This window comes from Anser cygnoides, chromosome 16, assembly GCF_040182565.1.
Source record: "Anser cygnoides isolate HZ-2024a breed goose chromosome 16, Taihu_goose_T2T_genome, whole genome shotgun sequence".
In the NCBI taxonomy this organism is placed as follows: Eukaryota; Metazoa; Chordata; class Aves; order Anseriformes; family Anatidae; genus Anser; species Anser cygnoides.
This window is the reverse complement of record NC_089888.1, coordinates 9,558,763-9,582,595: the sequence shown is the minus strand read 5'-3', so window position 1 is coordinate 9,582,595 and position 23,833 is coordinate 9,558,763. Positions and strand designations below refer to the sequence as shown.

Here is a 23,833-nt window from a genome sequence, read left to right as displayed (position 1 = left end):
ACTTTCTGCAGACAGCAGGTAGAAATACGCTCATTCACATCTTCTACATCGAAACAGCTGAGTCAGATACTTGTTTTTGCATACATTTAACCAGAATGTCCACGCTGCTGTTCTCATTTGGGCTCTACATCTGGCTCTCTGTGGTGGGAATTTGTGTTGGGATTTGTGTTCTTACTCTGGAATACCTCGTTCCTCGAGGACTTGGTCACACAAACTGCTCACACTGTGAGCAACAGCCTTGGAACCCCGTTTTACTTGGTGGCACTTGACATTTCCTTAGTGCAAGTGGGAAACATTTGCAGGTGTTTACGTTTTTTTTTTTTTTTTTTTTTTACTGTGCCATAGCAACTTGTCTGGCCTAGTTCTTTTATGAAAGAAAGGAGAGAAAAATCATGTGGGAAGTGAACTGCTACAATGCTATTAAAAATAAAGCTGAATATATTTACTACATGCATTCACAAAACAGAAATCAATTGACTGCTTCACATTCTGCCTGGACGGGCAAAGCTTTTTTGTTTTCTTTTTGATAAGAAAGAGGAAGAAAGAAAGACTCTGTTTTTGATCTGTTTGTTGCTAGCCTCTGCTAGGTACAATCAAACTAGGTCATACATGGAGCTGTGTCTCAGTCTTTTGTTTGTGTGAGTTGTTATTAAACACATCCTTCTATTTAAGACAAAATAAATCAACAACATAAAGATAAAAATCACCAGCTTGTAGCTTGTGTGAACCCTGATGTCCTGAGTGCAACAAGAGCCAAATGCTGTTTGCAGAAAACCAATGAAGCACAAAATATGGCAGCATGTGTCACTCCCTATGTGCATTATTATCTCTCACACATTATCTGAGGCACCCCATCTTGCACAGTGTGTGTCTGAATAACCCCCTGCTGTTGAGTGGATTCATGCCTGCTGTTCATTTTTGAAAAGTCATTTCATACAATTATCCTGCTAAATATTGATAGCTTTCACCACTCCAGCCATGGCTAATTAAAAGACACACTGTGTAAAATTTTAATTAGGATTCATGTCAGGGTGAGTAATGATTAAAAAAAAAAAAGAGAGAGAAAGAAAAAGAAAAACAAAAACGTTTGGCGTTTGTGGGGGGATTTTATTTATAACCTGCTGGTTTGTTGCTGAAGCTCTTTGTATCCTCAGATTTATTTCCCCTCCCAGGTTGTTCTCAGCCCCTGCTCTGAGGGTATGGAAGAAAGGAGTTTCTCAATGTGAGCCTGTAGTTTGTACATTCCCAGTAGAAGGCTGTATGTTTTCTACTGTGTTGGTTGCTATCCTTTCAATTAGGCAATAAACATTTCAGGAACCAGGCATTTCCTGGGGATTGATGACCAGTGAGCAGACTTAATGGCCCAAAAAAAGAGATAGCAGTCATTAACTTCAATGGGTCTTTAACTCACGGGGAAACACCCTGTACGTTGCCTTCTGTTGTACATGAGTCACGATAGTCATAAAAGTCGTAACATACGAGCATAACAGCATATTTTTACTTGTATGCCCTACTTTATTTCGTTTACACAGAAGTGGAAAAATGATGTAAAATTTATATGCAGATACTTCTCAGAAATGCCTAAAATTTTAGGCGTTTCAGCATTAGCTGTCAGCTGTATGGAAGCTTTGGAAGTGTTTTCAGGCATTTTTGATAATGTTGAAATTGAAAGCATGTAAGTTTTAATTGCGAATTTATAGAAATGGAATGAATGATAATCCGTCAAAAGTCGTTTGAAGTCAAAGGGCCATGCACACCAGGAAGATTGTGTAGGGAAATATTCTTCTTGGTTGCTTACTTTGCCTCCTTAACTGCTCCATATTAGAGAGGTTTACTTTGAAATGTTAGACAGATACAAGTACATCCCTCATACAAGTCATTTTCTTTGGTGCACTGAAATAACTTTACTCTGTCTGTGTTAACAGTCTGAGTCTGTTATTCACTAAAGGCACTGTTAATTTCTCATACACATTGATTAACAGATTAAAATTGTGTGCTTTCTTCAGTGAGAAATCTTAAAACCTAGGAAGAATCCGGTGCATAGTTAGACATTCTGGATCTTAGAACATTAATGAAAACAACGTTTGGTTATAGCTAAACCTTTCTGCAGAATTTCTTTATAATATGTGCTGCATACAGAAGGGTCAAAGCCAGGCAGATAGCTCAAAGGGCTCTTTGTTACACTCATGCTACCAATATATATATGACATATGTTATAGTTTTCCAAAATTGTGAGAAAGAATGTAAATCGTAAGTATTGCTGGCTCTATTGCTGGAGTATTTATTTACTCTCGATATAAGAGTATATAAATGATCCAGAGCATAAGTGATGTGAATCAGTGAAGAGGCTTTGTTGTTTAAGAGAGAAGAATAACTGAGTATGGAGGAAAAGCAATTCACATTCATAAAACACTAAGTGATTAGCTTAATAAGTATTGGAAGAGGACATATAGGAAGGAAAGATCCAATGTTAAATATTTGCCAGTTAAGCCTTCATTATTTGTCATTACATCATTTATTTATGGGTAAGTAACTTTCATTGCTCATTTCTCAGGTTTTTGTATTCAGCACCTCCCAAAGTTGCTGGCCTCTTTGAGCTGAGCATCTAAAACTGGCCCATTTGATCTGTGCTTTACCTAATGGAATTTGTTAATGGAATGTCATCACAATTTAATTTTCAACTCTTGTATTTATTTGTTAGACCAAAATATGACCAGCAGAAAAAAAATTGTAGCTCACATCATGTTTTGTGAAGGCTCTAATGTGAGTGCATCAAGTTGTGTGTTTATAAAATGGTAATTGTAGACTAAATCTTAGCTTAATTTCTTATTCTGTTCCGGTTTGGATTTTCCTTTAGACAATATAAACACGATGACAGGTTCCTAATTAACTGATTTACAGCTTTCTGGAACAAATGATAATTAATATTCATAAATGTTCACAATATTTAAACAGATGTAGAGCCCTGACATAACAAAAATGTGTACTAATTTGAAGATCTGAAAAAGCGCAATGCTGCTGTGGTTCTCAGTCTTCCAGCATGAAGTATGCTTCTTTCTAAGTGAGTAGTTGTCTTCCCTGGCAAAACAGTAACCTTTGCTAATGAGCAGACGTTTGTCACTGTGGTACGTCTGGTAATTTGCTTTTAACATATTGTTATGGAGCAGCAGGGGCCTAGGCCATCAAACTCATAGCATATGTTGCAGTTACCAAGCTGTTTTTGCCCTATCTATGTTGGAGGTAATTTTGAAAGTGTCACCTACATTTTGTCCAAGAAACATTGGATGCTACTAATGTAAAGTAAGAAGAGAGGCTCAGAAGCCTTTGGATCAGTCTGTAACTGAATGCATTTAGGTTTGACACTTAGATCCTCTCTATTCTGTACACAATTAACTTCTTAACTGCTGAGTATTAGGAGAACATGATTCCTCCAGTTATGGACAAGTCTGGGTAGTGCAGTTGCTACAGGACATCTGGGGGAATGCAAGGTAAATGTACTGCACAGCACAGAACCACTTTGAGTCCTTCATCTTAGCTCTGTGTTGACATGTAAAGGTATGTGGGCATCTCACCATTGTGTTTCCACAGGGTCTGGTTTCTGTGAAGATATTCCAGCTCAGGCACAGCATCAGACTGAGCTGTCTGTACATTCACACCATGCTGTTGCCGAGTTAACAAACTTTCAGAACTCTAATGTGGGACATTACCTACCTTCGAACCCCATACATTAATTAGTGAAACAAGACAATATCCATTTCACATGTAAATCACCTTTCTCATCAAAGTTATAGTTAAACATGCTTCTGCCTAATAAACCGAAAGCCCATCCTTATTTCACAAAAATCCTTTAGAGTCAAGAGTCCCTTCCTTGAGAGAAAAACTATAAATAACTATCCTTGCCTCTAATCTCAGAGAACTGGAATAATCTTGCCACTGTAAATCTATTTTAAAATATTAAAAAAAAAAAATCACATTTTCTTTTGTTATATACAACATTAACTACAGCAATCGCTTTATCTGTTACCCATTTTTATATGTGCTTCCAGGCATGTAAATATTGCTAGTTCTCGTCTTTCATAAAAATGGGGTTAATGCATGTTTTTTTGGAGTCAATCAATCTCTATCTGTTTGGATTCTGTTGTTTCATAAGTTCAGTAATGGACTGTGTGTCTTAAATGTAACCTTTTCAGCTCAATTCTCTGAACTTCATTAATTCATAAAAGCTATCTAACTAAAAAAAAAAAAAAGGAAAAATTTTGTGTGACAAAGACTTAGTGGAAATAAAATAGGGATTTGGAATGGTGCGTGGGCAGTTAGGTCAACCGTGCTGAAGCTGTAAATCTTTAGTAACCATGCAATACTGCTTGTTTGCACTGTATATTCTTCTCTGTTAGCCTTGTTGCATTTAGTAAACTTCACTGGACACGCATCAGAAATCTATGCCCAGAGGTTTTCTGATCGGTTTCTCTGGTTACTACCTTCCTTGAAACAACAGGTAACTTTGATGTGCCAAATACGTTGCACCCCCACTCATTGTTGTGTTCGTAAAACCAATTGTTTCTGCAAAGTGCTTCCTAACTTTTAACTTCTCTTTGGGGAAGCATCTTCCATGTTAGTTCTAGATGTCACCCTCCAGAAAACTGGCAAAATCTGTGGCAGATGTCTGTGTAAAAACATCTGTATATGGATCAAACAGTGCTAGGAATACAGTGAGCAAAAGACATTCAGGATGCTAACCTAGAACAAATTATATTAAGAAAACAAAATTGTGGCTTGGATGAGGTTTTATAGTTCCTACTCGTCTAACTGTTTCTTAAGGAATTTTAAGACATGATAGAAAATATTTACCTTTTAGTTTCCATCCATTAGAGAAACAGCCAGAGCAATACAAATAAGTACACTTGGCATCTTTATTCAGGCTTGGAATCTTAATGCCTTTACACAGTATTCATCATGTATTCACCATAGGCTAAACAAATTACTTCTCTTTCTACACATTTATGTGTTGCCTGCTCATTATTGAGTAACTGGTGTACTTAATCCATTTATCTTAGTCTGAATTTCATTAAACAAGTGGGCTTTTTCATGCATGTCCTAAATAACATTTTTTCCTTCTAGCTAGCCCTTAAATTTTCTGAATAATTGGAAAAATCATTTCATCAGACTCCTCCTTCATTCCCTTTATAATATGATTGATGTCTTTCAGTCCTATTTGTAAACATATAATAAAGGATGGTTTCCTTCATGGAAGCAGCTAGAGGCCCAAAGAGCTGCTAAAATAGAGGGAGCTAATAAATCCATTAGCATTCACTAGCTCCCGTAGCATTAAAGTGCTAGTTTTAATTGTCCAATTAACAAGCGCTGGTGTGTCCAAAGACTAGAACTGATAGGGTATATGGTATTTTTCTGAACTCTTCAGTGTTTTAAAGTATTCTTGCAATACTTTTCAAAATGTCTGATGGGATCTTAGCCAATTTAACTAAGACCAACTTGTTCCACCATTAGCATGGCTGTATCCAGTATTTCATCCATTTTCAAAGAAAATGTTTTTACCAATTTAAAGAAAGTATATGCAATTAAAAGAAGGTAATCTTTCTTTCTTTTTAATGGCAATCTGTGTGTTTGTTATTTGAATCTTTTTGTTCCTCACAATAAAGGGTAACAAATTGTTTTTGATTACACCTTGATCTTAACAAGAATAAGTAAATCGTTTTCCCTTATGTGAGAATGGGAATTGTTAATAATTATTAAACTGATGTAGTAGGGATTGAATGGAATGCCAAAAATGTAACTGCTAATGCATTGACCGCTAAATCTCTTGTCAAACTTTAGGACAGACTCATTTTCTTTAGTGCATGTTAGTAAAGAGAGTAACATCTGATTGGCCAGATTGATCTAACCCTTTCTTTTTGTCTGTAACGCTTACGTTTCTTGGCATGGTCGCCTTATCTTGTTGGATGTAAATCTGAACATTCACAGAGTCGTTACTGGAAGATTCGGTTAGTTATAGCAAAACTTGAGTTCTTCTACTCTCACCTCATCCTCTTTGAAACAATGAGCAGCAGGCATTGTAAGGTGACGTTAGAAAATGTCTCTGAAAGTTTAGCACCCATTCATTAATTGTATGTATTAATGTAATCCATGGGTACTACTTGTTTTACATGTGATATACATAAACTCAGAGTAATTCTTTTGATTACCAGAGCTTCATTAACATGCAGCACTGCAATATCAAACTATTACCAATTTATTTATTTAACCTCACACTGATATTCCCTATAGGAAAATGAAACTGTTTTGGCTAGTCAAAACACAGTGCAATTTTATCAAACTGACCCACCATTAAGAAAAAAGAATCAGCGACATTTCAGCTCTCTGACTTCACAGGTTTTCTTTTGCTGTTCCTCATTTATGACAGAGTCACTGGCCAAGTTAGGGGTAAGTCATCTTTCACACGTATTTCCCATCACAGCTGTAGTTTAGTAGGGTTGCAAATGATGACCCAGCTTTTGTACCATCGCTGTGAAATAGCTAAGTAGCAACTTCACTGTATGGATGGTGTAAAGACTGTATCAAAAGCATGATTTTTTTGTTGAGTATTCCTAGCTCTCAAACCAGTGTAGTGGGCTGGTAGCAATTTTGTGTACTGGAATGCTAATTACATGTTTTACGTAGCAATTGTGAGAAAATTAATTTGCTTATCAGGCAGTAACAGGATCGGTAATATGGGGAAAAAAAGGAAAGAGCTGCCTCTGGGCACTGAAAAATTTACCTTCAGTTCAGTCATGTCTTCCAGCTCATAGGTTGATGTATGTTTTGTAAGAGGCATTTAATAAGAGACTGCCAAGGTTTATGAGGGCTTCATTTCAATTCAGTTAGAGATGAGCTTGAGATGTATCCCCTTATTGATGGGATTGAGTCCATAGTTCCTGATTTCTAACTGGCTCAGGAAACATTTATGTGTTTTCTTTCCTTTCTGTGATGCAGTCACGTGTTTGTTTCTTATAGGCAGGAATACTTCAAAGGCTTTAGAGGGCAACCTTGTTAAACTCAAGGGCTTAGGAACAAATGCCAGCAGAGTTGAGCTTTTTTAAATTTGAAAATATGCAAATCAAATAGGACATCCACAGAGGCCATTTGTATTGAATATCTTAACTTTGATCATTGTTTGTGATGTCTGATCTGAGGCACAACTGTTCATAATTAGGTAAGCTCCTAACCCTAATCAAGAGAGAGAACTTGCAGTTTTTCCTTGTTGCTTCAAATCGTTACTGGCAGAAGCAGAGAATATCAGATGGATCATTCTGCTCTCTTCATAACTCTCCAATGACTTCTCTCTACTCTCATTCCTACTAATAATTTAAACTCTTCTTGTAAATCTGCAGTCATAATGTGCTAAAACCTTTTGCTGGGGAGAGTATTTTTTAGTTCTTCTTCAGTGTTCCCTACATTTTGTCCTTGTCTTCTGTGCTGAAGGACTCTCTTTATATATGCTCCAGGCTGTCACTGAAATACGTCTTAATGTCAAGCATATTATGCATGGATTTTCAAAGGATTTGGCTGTATGTACCTCAAACCCGGCTGTTATCCTTGAAACCCATTTTATCAGTTACAGTAAAAACCTATAGGATTTTACATTTCTTCAGTATATAATCACCTCCTTGCATGTCTGTTGTGTAGAAGCTGAAAAGTCCACCTCTCGACATGTACCTGTAAAGAATCATTTCAGTCCGTGAAAATCAGAGCAGAGAGCCATATTTCTTGCATGCAGTTAAAATATTTTGTTGTTCTAACTTCACCATCAAGACATTTTTTTTTAAGGTATTGTAATAACAGTCCAAGACTCCCACTTGGTAGTTTTTGTCAATGATTCTCATTCCTGTTGCTTTGAGTCCTTTCTCCCAGACTGTGCTTTGCCTGTGTACCAGCGCAGATTTATCAGGGCAGGAATATCACTGTGCTCCACGGATCACTACTTTCCATAGATAGAAAGGCTGTCAAATGGAACACTTTGTCTGTTATTGTTTGGGTGCCATTTAAAACAGCTGCGAGTTAATGGTTGCTTTGATGCTATTTCCACTCTTGCTAGTCAGTAAAGGTATATTCTCTGCTTATCCTTATGAAAATAAACTCAAAACGTCCCAAAAGGCAATGCAGGAAAATTACCTATTTACTACTGGAAATGTGCACTGACTGAAAGGACAGGTCTATCATCAGATGACAGAACTCTACCTACTGCAGGTAGATTTGCATTTGAAAGAAAATATTCCTTATTCCTCTGAGTTGTTGCTATGTTTGCAATGAATGCTGTGGAGTTATTTCTTGTTGCTTAAGACTTGATATCTTTGGGATCCAAATATCTCTCGGGCACAATTTCAGTAGGGCAGACGTTTTAGCCAAGATTAAGTTAGCTTTGCTATGTAAAAAAAAATCCCTTTCCCTTCCCAAAAAAGTTATCCAGAAAGAAGTTATCCAACTTCCCAACAGTTATCGAGAAAGAGGTTGAAAAAGGAATTTGGGGTGATCAAGTAGGAGAATGGAAACTGAGTCAAGAGATTTGGCTTGAAACAAAGTGTAAGGCAGTGACAATCATGTTCTTGTTTGTCAGAAGGGAACTGGAAAAAAGAACATTGAAAAACTGGATTGGACCCTATGTGAACCCTTCAGGAAGAAAATCCTGCAGCATATCTACACCAAATAATAAATTTTAATTATATGATAATATCATGTGCTTATTAATGAATTATTAGGCATGGATATCTTTCAGATGAGTTATTCAGTTTAATCCAGGGTGTAAAATAATATATTCTACAAAATACCACTGGCTAACTCTGAAGTTCCTTATTGAACACCTTTTTTTTTTTTTTTAAAAAGAAAGATGGATATTTTATTTAGTACTGTTTAAGAAACATACGCATGTACAGATGGCCCCAGCATATCCTTATCAGGACCTGGCACCCTTAGCTAAAAATTCTGTGCCAAATGAGAACTTTTTTTTTAAATGAGAGGTAGAGTCAGATAATTCATTGCATTAGAGTGGAAATGGGAACTGCAGAAACTGCTAGAGCCAATCTATGCATACTTGTACTAGTTTAGTTTAAACAGTACGGCTGTTCTTATAGCTACTCTTATTTCAGGTTTCATTGATTAATATGCTTACGTTAACTATTTTTCTAAATAACTGCATTAGATATACACGGCTGATGTGGATAGCTGTGTGATAGCTCTGTTCACGCTCCAACCTCGTTTGTTGTTTGTGCAGAATAACATTGGACTGTGGTCAAACTAACGAGTCCTGCCCCCTTGTTTGAAAAACACCAGTGCTAAACTGAATCTTCAATTAAGCTTGTATAACTGTATGTAAACAAACAAAATAAATTCTTCTCTGCTTGTGCCACATCTGGAGTTATTCTGCTGGTGTCTAAATACTGGAATGGTTCTGCAGAATTTAGGAGTTGCACTTTAGAACAGGGTAGAATTAGCGTGATTGTAGTTGCTTGAATTCTACAAAATAAAATCTGAGCCATGGTGGGGTCGATCAATTTTTTGGCTTATGTCTTTTTATTTGCTGTTTTTTAAACTCTTATCACCCTATTAACTATGGTTTGGTGCACAGTCTATTAAGATCAAAGAAAAAGGTCTTTAAATGATTATGTGATGGAATAAAAAATATTTAAGATTCTTTCAGAGAAAGAAATCGAGCATGTTCTATTAAGTTCATACTTACTGTGTGGAGAACCTTAAGGGAGCTCACAGGCTTCTGAGAAGAAATTGTAAGAAATAATGTTCTCAGAGTGTTTTCCCTCTGCATTTTCTCTCAGGAGTATTCGTCATGCAAGATTATTCCATCAAATTGTCAGAAGTGTTTCATTTAGTTACGCTTCACCTATTCAATGGGAGGCTTAGTTGCGATTGGTTGTGTTGGTTTGTTTCTGCTCCCATCCAGCACACATGTATCATCAAGTTTCTGCCAGGGAATGGTCAGTATCTGTGTGTGCTACAGAGCTAAGTGTAGGCATACGTCTTTACGTTAGTGAAATTCCTTTGCATCTAATCAAGAGAGGTGGAACCAATATTTAAAACAACGGTCAGTTCATATGAATTTAGCTCTTTTCCTTCTTAGCGTATGTAATTCTATGGATTTTATGGAAAACAATAATTGCTTCTGCAACTGTCTCTACATTTGAGTTTCCATATTTTCATGGGTTATTACAACAGTCTGTATCAGGAGTTACTCCTATGTTTATTCTGGAATTATAACTGCAGCAAAGCATGGGTTTAACCCAGAATTGTTAGACATAAAAGGACATCTTATGCATGTGTTAAGAGAGAAAGAATGTGCAAGAGGATGTTTCCTCTCTTTTGAAAGTAGATTTCTGAGCTGATTTCCAGAAATAAAACATAAAAGTGAAATGGACATTATTGTTCTGTCTTGGCTACGCTGCATCCTCTCCATGCACAGCCAGGTACCTCACCTGAACCTGCAAAGGCCATCATCTTAAAGGAGCTAGTGACTCTAATTCATTTATTATTATTATTATTATTACTATGGAGGCAGTCATTCCTTGCTAAACAGTACTGAGTGAAGTGTGGTGATTTTATGATGTTATCCAGGGATTAGGGAGTTGCAGCTAAACTCATTTTCCTTAGAGTCACGTCTTGGCCTCAAACCATGGTTCATGGACCATGCTGATAAAAAGCAAATGATTTTATTCAGTTCACATTAAATTCAAACTTCAGGCCATAGAGACCTACAGAAAAATGTATTAACACTTTGTCTTACAGAGCTGAGTTCTTCTAGAAATAGCAATCCTTCAGCAGCAGAGCAGAGAGGATGCTAAAGCTTTTAGCAGTCAGGCATTTTGTCCTGAGGTAGGCAGTGTGCTTCGAATTAAATTTTGAAATTTGGGAGTGCGGTTTTCAGGGATGTTGTACGTGCTCCTCCTGGGAGAATCACACCAATAATATTTGTAAATACTAAAGTTAATTTCAAACTTCTCTGTCATTGTTGAAGCAGTCTAGAGGAGCTAATATGAAATCCATCCCTATTGCCTGAGAGAATCCCTTCAGCTTTTAGTAGTTTTTCTTTGTTTGTTTTTGTTTTTTAATTTATTATTGTTATTTCCAGTGGGCAGAATGAGAAGCAAGTGGCTGGAAGGTGAAAAGGGTCCAGTGAGGTTTTGACTGATCCTTAATCATTGTGTTTTCCCATTATAGTATATGTAGTAGCAGCACAGTCAATCACTGGTGGTGTGAGAGGAGAGAGATTTTTGCCTCATACACATGATACTATGAGTACTATATTTCTGCTGTATCATCAGTATCACAAATGCACTAGAAGACATTGGAAAATTAAAATCCAAATTTGGGAAAGTGTGCATGCGTAAAAGGAAGATATAGGAACTGCTTTCTAATACTAAATCATTGCGAATTCTGGGTCCAAGCAATGAAATAGGGCACATTTTTCCCTGGAGTTATTTGCTCATAAATATCTACAGTATTTCGGTGGTCATTGTTTGAGTATTGTAAATTCACAGGAAGATTAATAATCCACTTGCAGTACAACCACAATAATTTATTCTTCTGCTATCAAAAAATGCTTATCAGCATATACAATTCTCTTTTATCCCCAGGTCTCCCCTGCTAATCAGAAAGAGCTTTGATTTCAGTGCTGGACATCATTATAAATTGAGGAAAAGTTTCAGTGGAATATTATGCTCTGTTTCTCTTCAGTGGGTCAATGGATGCTATTTGCCTAAGATGATCAAAGCAGGAATAAAATGAAAAGACAGATTAATGCTTAATACCGGTTAATATAACTGTTTTTTTGTTTGGTTGGTTGGTTGTTGTTTTTTTTTGTTTTTTGTTTTTTTTCTTTTTGTGGAAAGAGACTGGTTTATCTACATTTCCAAAAATTAATGATTAGACTGACCAATTGATGGTAGTATAACTGGCCAGAATACTTGCATATGGCTTGCAAGGTTTTAAATGTTATCTTTGTGTTTAAGTAGCTTTCCAGCATAACAGTAAGTGTATGGATCTAAGCCTCTCATTTTGTGTTTATTTAGCAAAAAGGTTTAGATGGATCCTGCTGTGTCTTTGCTATTTCTTCATAATTAGGCACAAACTTAACCAGGAGGTATAGGGACCTTATAGCTCTTTCATTAGCATTCTCTAATGGAGCAGGCACTTCGTCTGTGATGTGAATTGCAGCACTCTGTCCAATATTCACAGTGCCTCCATTTGTTTGCTTACCTTTCCTGTTTGAAAGCCAAAGAGTCTAAGTTACAGGCTGATTTGACTGAGACTGAAGGAAAATTAACCACAGCAAGGGCAAAGCCATTCTTGAAGTCTGAAAAAAGGAAAGAACAAGTCTGATAGTGTTGGGTAGTGGTAACCTTGGATTCACCACAAACAACAGTCCTGTTCTTTTTGAGCGCTGGGAGTTTAGGGGTGCCTCATTCTCTTCTATTAAATAGCCTGCCCTCTAAAAATACTGCAGTGCATACCAAAGGCTTTGCAAAGTGTAGGGATTGTTCCTTCTTTAAGGACAGTTTTAATTTTATACTTTTTACCAGGTGAAACACTGGCTGTGCTGTCTTGAAGTTCACTTAAGTTTTGTGTTGAGTTGAATTTGCTAACCTTTTATATCTATAGCTATCTTTTCCTCTGCCAGTTTGGATAAAGATCTCCTGACTATCCTTAAATAAAATTAATTTCTGTTGTGAAATCTTTTCTTTTGCAGGGACATCTTTTGATGTACCTCTTGACTCTCTGTGTTACAGGATATTCAGACAGTCCCATATTTATTTTCTCTGCCAGTTGTGTCCATGCCTCTTTCTGTCCCTGCTCTTCCAGAGTTTCTCCAATTCTTCTACTTTTTTCTTATCTGATTCCCAAAAAGTGGAAATGCTGTCTTCATTTCTCAAATGGAGTGGAATAGATTGCCTGTGTGTCTTACATATGACTCTTGTAACAATGCTTCCCAGAATGAGATTAGCCTTTTTAATATCAGCATCATGTTGATTCACCATAAGCTTTAGATGTTTTTTCTGCTGAACTGCTGCCTCACCAGATGGTCTCCATTTTACTTTTGTGCAGTTCATTTGCCCTTCTGAAGTACAGACCATTTTGCCCTTACCTGTACTCAATTCAACCTTGTTGAATTTAGATTCTCTCCAGCCTGTCAAGATCATTCTTAATTCTCAGCTTGTCATCTGAAATCCTTGCAGTGACCCCAAAGTAGGTGTCATAGACAGATTTTTTAACTGTCCTCTATTCTTACTATTCAAATTGATATAGAAAATATTAAAAAAAAAAAAAAAAAGAAGTTTACAACAATGCTACCCAGAGGATCTCATTTCAAATATTTCTACTGTTTGACAGAGGAACATTTCTCAACAGGTTATATATATCCTGCTTTTTTGATTTTCATCGAAGACTTTTAACGCTTGTCTCCTAATAAAACAGCACTTCAGAGTCAAGCAAGGTTTAGTCCATAGGTGGTTTTGGATCGCCTCACTCTGTGCCACAGATGTGCCATGCAGTACCAGGCACATCCCTCAAACTCCCCCAGACAATAAAGGCTTTATTAATCTCATCCATTTAATTCCTGGTTTTGCTTTTCACTGTGCTTGTAAAGCAGAATGTTGTACCATAAGCTGTCATTCTGAGACTGTGGAAAATTATCCATTTCAGCAAAAATACTGATTAACTAGAAACTCTCGGGTTACACAGCAGACATACTCTTCACGTGAATTGGTAGAACGTCTTTTCCTCACTGCTTATGCTATTTATGCTAATTTTCTTAAGGTGTGCGCTATAACTGTATGTTCTTTCAAGTGATGAAGATAATCCAAGGTATTGGTAGTAGAGGTGAGAACACATCACCCAGTCAGTTCCTGTGGTTGCAGTTTCAGCAGTCTGTTCCTGCATTAGGAAAGCAACCAGGTTCCTGGCTCTTATCCTTTGCTCTTCATAGCAAACGTGTAGAGGGTAATAATATATAAACGTGCATTGTGGAGGAATTGTAGGTGCACAACAGTGTTCAATACCCAGATTTACTAAACACAAGCAACATGTAAGGCTTAGAAAACAGCCCCAAGGAAAGTTATGGACTCCAATTTCACAGGATGAAACAAAACTAAAAATTAGGGAATTCTTGCTTGATTTCTAGCCTTTGGCCTTTACAGATGAAGAGTTTTTCTTGTTACAGTTCCCAGCTGCTTATTTTTTCTCTCAACTTGAAGAAAGACTTTGAATCCAATTTGTCGTTGATTAAAGTGCAGGAGGCGTAAAGCCCGGTGGGTAGGGTTCTTCCTACTCATTCTTCAGGGTGTGAGAGGCCTAGGTTCAGTTTCTGGCTCTGCTGGGTTGGCATCTTGCTTATCCATAAACTGAATTAAATTGATGATCTTCCTGAGGGTGGACTACAGTTTCTGACTGAGGACCAGCTACCAAGTTTATGTGTAGCGCAGAGCCACAGAACTTTGGATCTCATCACTTATAAGCTTTAACAGAAGCGGAGTTTATAGGAAGAAGATCACAGAGGTTTCTCATTTTTTGTTTTAGCATTGCAGCTTGTTTCCTGGTGAGCCTGCTGATGTTGGTTTCAGTAACCTACTTGTCTTACTTACCCAGCAATGTGAATTTCTCAACAGTTCATGTGTCAGAATGGCTTCACTGCTGATCGCTTGACTTAGCTCTGCATGAATGTCTCCAAACTGTCTGTGTCTCAAGAGTTGGTAGGGGGCCAGTCTTAAACTTTGGGCTCTTTGGTGTTTGTCTGCTTTTCTTTTTTCCCTTTTGAAGTTAAAAAGAAAATTAAATCCCAGATTTCTACAGGATGGCTTTGTCCTACACTAGTCCTACACTATTCTGTACTGAAGGCAAGGGATTAATTCCTTGTCAATGATTAATCACTCTGTTGCAGAACCATTTGGAGGACCAAATTCTTGTATATGAGTGTGTGGCTTTTTCACTAGCGCTGTATTTGTCCAATCCCCTGAGCTACTTCTGTCATTTACAGCAAGGTCATCGCTTCTCAGTCTAGTTCACAGTGCATCAGGTTACTGGGGTAGAAGAAATTTGTCCTTAGCACGGTGCAGTCTCTACTGAGCAGGAGCATGTTTTGGTCAGTGTTAATATGGATAGAGAGAAATCTGTGTGGTATGTCAGAATCAGTATCCTTTGTTTCCCACCTCCACTTTGGTTCTCCCAGTAGGATGAAGCACAGACGCGGGATCATGGCTCACATTACGTGTGTTGCAACTGGTTTCCCTTTGGAAAGCTTACTCTATTAGTGAGTAGACCCATCTGTTTCTTTAGTTTATTTTCCATACTGGCACTTCTGCCAGAGTTTAGCAGTTCTGATATCATTCGCTTAAGGTTGAAGCCTGAATTCTGAGATATTTGTATAGCTTGATTGTCATTTCTCCCCTCACTCTCTACTGCTTCTGTGACTACATTAAAAACTTCCTTAAAGAGCAAGACAATCTGGGCATGTTGAATACAGACTCTGAGAAGGGGGGCTCTTTTCTCTATAAATTGCTTGTTGTTCAGGTTACATCAGCAGTTAATTCTGGCTGTAGATATTAATCAGGTTTGTATTTCAGCATTTAACTAGTTGCATTTGCACATACCTGATTGGTATATATGCTTGAGACAAAAGATCATAAATTAGATGAACAGGATCTAACTGAGTCTGTGGGACAGTTTTGGTGTACCTCAAAATCATTAGGGCTTCCCAATTTCCTTTAAGAAATTCAATAGTCATTTAAAAAGAGGGGTGGACGAGGTTAACAGCTGCAAAAACGATGTTGCACAGGGATATGGCAGAGGAGATGAAATGCAGCATGCTATCCACTTCTCTTCCCCTTCAAAAAAAAAAAAAAAAAAGGGTAAACCACCCAAAACCAAACCACCATGATTTGTGAAAATCTGAAAAATTGGATAGCCTAAAATTTTACATTGTGATCATGATGCATATTGAGGAGGTAGGGCTCCTTATAGAGTATACAGAACTCCAGATATTATGATGAGACTTAACGACCAAGAAAATGATCTAAAAAAAATGCAGCAGTAGTTGATTTTATGCGTATGCTCTCACGTCAGTAATGATATCCTGCTTCTTATAAAGTTTCTTTTGGAAATAAGTTCAGCAGGGCTTTATAGTAACTACTAGTTCTGTTACATTCTGTGTTATTAGTTCACTTAGATGCGAATAATGTAGAGTGTAAACAGTGGCCTGCAGTGTTGATAACAGTAACTATATATTGATATCCCCTTTGCCTGTTGTAGCTGACATTTCCTAGTGGTAAGCTCTCCTTTTTATGTGATTACATATATCCTTTCCTGGCTTGCTCTTGGGACACATGGAGTTTCACTTTTGCTCTTAGCTGTTGGAAACAGTTGTTTACACAGAATCGTGAGCCTCCCTAGAAAAATGTTTTAAATATTATGACTGTTGGTTAGGGCGTGGGGGGGTAAAAAACAATGAATGTGAATCCTAAAGGCTCTAAATTTCAAGAAATAAAGAATCTAAAATTGATCAACAGATTTAAAAAAGCCATTCTAAAGTTTGTTGGTTTTTTTTCCTAAAAGGCAGCTGTTCATGATTTCTGAAAGCTGGAGGTTCAGACAAGTGCTGTGTAAGAGCTGTATATCATTCTTACACTTCTGAAGTGCTTAGTTAATTGTATGATGGATAGGCTTTTATTGCATAGTAAGCTAAATGGATATAAAATATGTTTGCATATGCAACTAAATATCTGAATTAACATTGGTTATTTGTTCACAGGAATTGTGTATTGCATTTGAGTGCTTAAACTCAAATGTCTTAGGTTATGTTCATCCTGATTTTATGCAGAAGTTATTTGGAAGAAAGAGCAAGTCTTTCTTTTAAAACACAACAGTCTTGCTCTGCAACAGATTCCTGTATGATGTTTAATTAGAGCATGTGGACTTGGGGGGCAGAGGCAAGGCCTCTTTGGAGAGGACGGGGCATTTTAAGTATCACTATAGTCTAAGTAACAAAAGATATGATATATTTCTGTCAGCATTACAAGGTGACAGAAACCATCTTAAATAAGGTAGCTCTTTGTTTTCTGAAAATCCATAACACATACCATATAGGAAAAACTTTGGTATTTCACTTGACTTACTGGCCTTAGGATTTGATGCACAACCTTTTACTGCAGTGACAAGATATTTTGAAATAGACAAAAATGCTGTGACATGGATCTGATAAAAATCATCCATGGCAGGATCCCACCAGTTCTGTCTAAAACTTACAGTTTTTTCACTCTTGAATCTCAGCAGAGTTTTGTGAATTACTCTGATCCCACCCTCTCCAGCATACCACTTCAATTGAGAACATCTGATCTTGCTTCAAGGAAACCAGTTTCATGGGTTGAAAAGTCCTATGTACAACTGAATCTCCAGCGCCGAGTGTTGAATTTATGGCATGCATTTTCAGAGCCACAAGCAGCCCTTGGCTGCACTATCTCTGCTTTGGCCCTCAGCCCAGGCAGCCAAACCTGCAGGCGTGGGGAGGATGTGCTCGGGGCTCTGTCACTGAGCTTCCTTTCCCTGATTGTGTCTCAGAGCACTTCTGTTCTGTGGCTTTGGATACCTAGCATTAATACTTGGCTAGTTTTATCTCCGACAAAATGTTTTTTGTGTTCTGCTCCTGTTGTCTGTGGTGAGTCAAGAGAAATCAAGCTTCCCAAGAAAGTCCATCCTGTTGTTTTAGAGAGCTCCCATTTGCAGGAGGGAGATGAAAAATATGTGGCTATTCGGTATTTCTGACTGGAAGAACAGCAGTTGTGACTAATCTGTTAGGAAATCATGGATTTCACATGTCACATGTGTTTGATCATTTTTCACTGATTAAAAAAAAAGAAACAGTTCACAACACCAGTCAGAATTATTACATAGTACACAAACAGACTCTTCAGCTTGGTAACAATGTCATAAGTAATTGCATGGTGCTGCCCAACAAAAAGAACTCATCTTACAAAGAAGATGAACTTCCATTGCCCAATGTGAATTTTTCCAGTCTTTGTGCCTGAAAATAATGAGCAGCCATCTTATAAGTAAGATGAACTTTCATTGCCCAATCTAAAATTTTCCATTCTTTGTGCCTGAAAACAATGAGCAGTGGTCCCACTTAGTCTACCAGTTTTGAGCTACAATGGTTAAGAATTCTCAGTTTCTTTTCTAGACTTACTCTATTTCCATTTTCTGTCTCTATTTCCCTATTTATAAATGAAAAGGTACTTCTACTTGGAATATTAAAGTTGTCTGGATAGGGAGAAGGAGAGGAAAGTCTTTCTGTGTTTTGGCTTGCTTGTTCAGCATTTTAAAAATCTGTGAATAGAAAATATCTTATTAGTTTTGTTTCCATTTGAAAACCAGGGAGTGAAGGTAAAAGGGAAGAAATTAAACTGCCCCAAAGTTTTCCTGATCATTTTTCCTTTTTTTAAAAAAAAAAAATTCTAGGATTTCCTGCAAATTAATATTATTTTGATCTTTTGAAAGAATGAAATATAGAAATACTGAAATGTATTTTTTCTTGAAATATTCAAAACATATTCAGTGCTTTTATTAATATTAGGAAGTCATTTCTATGAAACTTCCTTCTGCAAAAGATATGGAATAAATCCAGATAAATGTCTTAAAATGTAACAAAATACCACTTCCAGTGTCAATGAAACATTCAATTAGACTGGCAGTTCTCTGTGAACTTGGATCCTTTTCCCAAGGGAAGATTCCACAGTATATATTTATACAGTAGATTAATTCATCCCTAGGATCTGTGCTGACGCTTTGCCAGCAAAGTTGAAAAAGGGACAAGAGCTCCTGCGATCCAAGAATGCCAGCTGGGTGTGTGCCCAGAGCCGGGCTTTGTCACACCCTGGCTGGTCAGCCAGAGCTGAGGAAAAAAATCTCAATCAGTAAATACTGACTGATGACTCCTGCCCTGGGATAAGAACCCAAGGCCTTATCTTTGAGAATGAAAAACGTTTGTTTTATTAAAAGTAGCTCATTTTGACTTCTGTCTTACTCTGCAAAAAGTTGGGAGAAACTTCATACTATCTCCAAGGATAATTTTGAGTTTTTGCCAATCTAAAAGTTACAGGCTCTTTTTAATATGCGCTATGCATTCAAAAAGTCTACATTATAAAATCAAATTCCTTTCATGCCTTGAACTAATTACTGTGCCCTTTTCACTTTAAGTATTGCCATGTCATGAAATTCCTTAGCTAAGTATTCTGAAAGGCATAAAAACCCAAGGCCAACCCAAACAAGCTGTGAAATGACTAATGGCTTCAGCTTTCATCATCTGCCCTGTCCTTTAAGAGAACATGGCTCGCTGTGTGTCTTTCTGTGACATGTCTCTGGCAGTTTAGGGGACATCATGCATATCCAGTTAGCAGTTTAACAGTTCCAATTACAGCATTTGAATACTAATGTCCCTTCCTGCCTCAGAGGTTCTTATTGTAGAACCTGGAGGTTCCTATTCCTTTCTAAAATACTGAGTTGAGATGTTCAACTAGCATAAAAATGGCAGCAGCAAAGTTATTAAAAGTGAAATATTTGAATGGATAAGCCCCACGCTGAAACAGAAATATGAGCTCTTCACCACATGCCTTTTGTTGTCCTGCCTTTTATATTGTAAGGTTGGACTAGCAAAATCTCACTTTCCAGTTTTTTCCCCAAGCTAATTAGAAAGAAGCTGGATGCTCTGAACAGCTGCTCACATAAGCTCATTTCCAAACCTTGGGAATATGCTTTGAAGTTTTTCTCTTAAGGAAATTGAAAGCAAATCGAAGCAACAGCTTGTTTTTAGGAACCTGTCTGAATATCAGCAAAATAGCAAACATTGAATCTGGTGCTGCTTTCTTACCTGAACAGACGGGTAATCCTCATTAGCCTCAGTGTTGTCTAATTCTAGACATTTGATTTTCTGGTTGCTTGCCTCTGATTTTAAGGTCTTTATTCTGCTGCCGCATCACTTCCATGCTGGGCTTAGAGTCTGAAGGCTGATTCAAAGTCCAGTGATGCCAAAGAACTTTTCTTGTTAGTTGCAATGAATTTTGCGTAAAACTGAAAAAACAAAGTTCCGTTCATTAGAAACCTAAATTCGCATGATATGAGTAGTTTCACCTTGAGTGTGTTCTACCTGTGACTCATGAAAGAAAATGAGACTTAGGTGCATCTGGTTTGTGGCTAGGGCAGAAGTAATGAGGGATTTTTGCTACAACCAGAAAACTATAAAAGGATGTTTCTGTCTGCATGTAAGGACACCGCACTTCAGTTTCCTGCCTCATGCCTTCTCATCATTTGTGCCTGTCACCAAAGTGGTTTCAAACCATGTGTTATAAACTGACTTGGTGTTTTGCAGACAGCTGTAAGTATTACTATTTTTATTATTACTGTAAAGTAAGTTTATGCTTAGGCTTCTTTTCTTGCATATGATTACTTTAACTCTCCCAAACAAAGTCGGCAGTTGTGCAAGGAAGGCATAATCCTTCCCCAAAATGCACACCTCCTCAGTACTAGCTGTGCATGAAGGTCAGGGAAATGTCTGTTGTGTCCAAACTCCAGACAATTTGAGTGAGTTTCTGGTCAATTTGAAGCATGGAGATTGAAAGGGACAAAACCTAAGTTTGGTCTCGTATCTATAATTCTCTCTTTACTTTTGAGATGTCACCTTTATGGATTTAAATTGATCTGATAAAGAAGAAAAGATATGTGTTTGGTTTTTTTTAGGGAACTGGCTATCCAGTTCATTGAATGAAGCATGTAACAAGCTTAGTAGTAAATAGAAAAAGATATGAAAAGTCCTATCTTCACTACGTGTTTTGTAGAAGCTCCAGGTGCTCTGTAGCTGTCAGAACCTGAAGCTCTGAGTACTGGATCATGAGTGTTAGAAGAATAACATTAGACTGGTTATTGCACAGACCTTTAAAGGGCTGTTAAAATGATAAGCTTTTAAATATACAAAGTAGTTGCTTTCCATATTGTAAATGTTCTCAATACTTTCCCCTTACAAAGCATATACAGTGGATGTTTTTTAAAGCAAACAGCTAGTACTTAACTAGTCCATACCAGACAGGTTTGTTATTTGTGGTTTCTAGTATATCTTTAAAACAGCATTTCTGTTTCTTTGCTATTGTGAGGACTTTGTGTGGCAAAGAGTAATCAATTCTGCTTGAGAGAAGGCACTTTACAGAGTAAAGACCTTCTCTTTATTTCTAGGTTTGTAGTCCCAGCCAAAAACTCACTAGTGGATCATTGTCATATTGAAGGCCAAAGGTTTCACAAGCAGGAATGATAAATAAAAATGATGGAATACCAGGAATGCATATTAAATGTACTGTGGTTGTGGTAAATGTTCTAAAATCAGTGGTTTAGTTTTGTTAAAAATACTAAATTCTGGTAGGATATCTCAATTTTGTATTTCCTTTTGCAGACAGTGAAGCTTGAGAGTGACCTACTCCTATTCATAAGTTAATGAATAGGAACGTGGGACTTTCTTATGACTGGTAAAACCCAGTTTAACACGCTCCAGGCACTGAATGAATGTGCAGCTACTGAAACAATGCTGGTTTCAACTTTTGCTTTCCTTTGCCAGTTCTGGAGCTGAAATATATTTAGTGAGATAAACAAATAACTTGGACACAGTTGCATTGCAATGCATTTTCCTCTTCCATTAGCTGACAATGAATAAATGTTGGGGGAAATGGGAGATAAAGTTACAAATAATGTATATACAATGGAGCTCTGCAGTGAGGTCTTGGGAGGTATTCATTTGTAGTGCCTATACAAAGGGGCAAAAATATCTAACAGCTGTGGGCACATTATAATATCATGTTAACATTGCAGAAGTCTAGAAAGTTGTAATTCACCTGATGGCCTCGAATATCTTGGATCTATATTTCTTTTTCTTCTCTTGCAAACACTTAATATTTATTATTCTTTCTTTAATTAAAGAGTAAAGTATCAAGAGATACAAGTTCTGAGCTTTAGGCTATGACTTTACACTCACCGGTCTTTTCTTCTGGTGGCACATATCACTGGTGGAAATGAACTGAACCAGGACAGCTTTGGTCATTGTGGTAAAGAATTCTCCCCGGTTCTGCCCTGAGATACTGTTTTTGTTCCCCACAACTATGAGTTCTGCGTAGAGTGCTTCCATCACAAGTGCAAAAAGAAAACAGATGTGTTGACATTGTCTCCATGGAGACACAAAGACACAGGCTAAATTCACACTAGCATCAGGGAGAAGATTCCCCCTCCTTTGTCCTCCAGAGATGGAGAATTAGGGGGAGAATATTTGCAGCAAACAAGACACAATTCTCTAGAGACTTTTTCCCCCTTGTCTTTTCAGCAAAGGATTCTTTGTGGGATCATTCAGCGAAGATTCCTGAAAGCTGTGACAGATGTTGGTTGTTTTAATACAAACTCAGTAAGAGTTTAAAACATTCTGATTTTTACTAACGTTTTAAGCAATGACAAACAGGTAATTCTCTACAAATACTTCATTTGTTGTCTCCAATATAGCAGTCATTTCAGTTTTTTCAGTGAGCACGTGTGGTTGGGAACATTCAGGAGGTGGAATGGATCCATATGACATTCCTTCTGTCCTTCACTGGAGGATCACTGACTAGCTTTCCTTAGATATTAATTGGAAAATATTTTTCTGACATATTTTTTATCTGTTTGCACTTGCCTGTTTTTATGAATCCACAATCTACCACTGTTTCTCAGAGCAACTGCAGTTTGGCCATCCCATGCATACGACAGAGTTCAGCATGAATGTTTTGAGGCTGATAGCAACTAGGAAAGGGAGAAACTTCCCTTTTCTGCTCTTTCTCTGGAGACCGTGATTTGTTTGCAAGTGACTCAGAACTAAATATATATGTCCTTATAAAATGATGCAGTTTTAAAAATAAATAATGAGAAACAAAGAGCAAAGTGTGAGCTTGCACAGATATTCAGGATCAGCTTATTCAGTTGCCAGAGAAGTATTTACAGCTCCTATGTGTCCATCCAAGCTATCAGTTAGGAAATATTCCCTAAACTAAAGCTAGTTTCAAAAACTGTCACCTAATAGACAAAGAGCTTTGTTTACATTTAAACCACATTTACATGTAGTTGCATTTAAAAGTAAATTAAAATTAAACCTTAAGAGAGAAACAGTTCTGTGATATCTTCAAATTCATTTTTCTGGGGAAAAAAATCATTTAATAAAGCTTTTTTAAAAAATATTTTTTCTTGTTTTTAAGCACCAATCATTCAATTAAACAGCAAAAACACTGACTTGGATGAGCAATCTTATAGTGAAAGGGAATGGCAGCAAATGGAGCAGATGGTGGGGGAAGAATCCAGAAGCAGGTGTGAGTTCAACAAAAAGTGTATTTCAGAGAATTCTGCATAGAACATGATGTGAATGAATAATTTTTTAAAGAAAAAAGGATAACATGCTCAAGGTGTTAAATACACATAGTTCCTCCAGATCTCATTGTAGGTTTAGGTTAGCTTCAGTTGCGATATGTGAGCGCTAAATAAGTAGCTTCATGCAAGTGAATATCCCATTTAACAAGAGGCTGCTGTTTGTATGCATAACATTTATCTTGTGCATAATTGTTTACAGAATCAAGGCCTTAAACAGCATATACATTAAGTCTTCTCTTTGAGGAATACTCAGAAAAAATATTCATAAGCAGTCTCTAAACCCAGAATTAAGAAGGCTTCTTTACTGAAAAATTTGCCATCAGCTGTTTGCTAGGAAATTGTTTTTCTGACTGATCAGAGCATCGACCTT

At 37.2% G+C, this 23,833-nt stretch overlaps 2 long non-coding RNA genes across 6 annotated transcripts in view; one reads left to right on the top strand and one right to left on the bottom strand.

The window, feature by feature from the left end:
- Nucleotides 1-23,833, top strand: part of LOC106041348 (uncharacterized) — a 179,025-nt gene that overhangs the window by 38,583 nt on the left and 116,609 nt on the right. The window lies entirely within an intron of this gene.
- LOC106041344 (uncharacterized) lies at nt 4,873-22,273 on the bottom strand. The gene is made up of 4 exons (XR_001210440.3): nt 22,055-22,273; nt 19,910-20,109; nt 12,256-12,352; nt 4,873-7,710 (listed from the first exon to the last, which is right to left on the bottom strand). It is a non-coding gene; the product is annotated as an uncharacterized lncRNA (long non-coding RNA).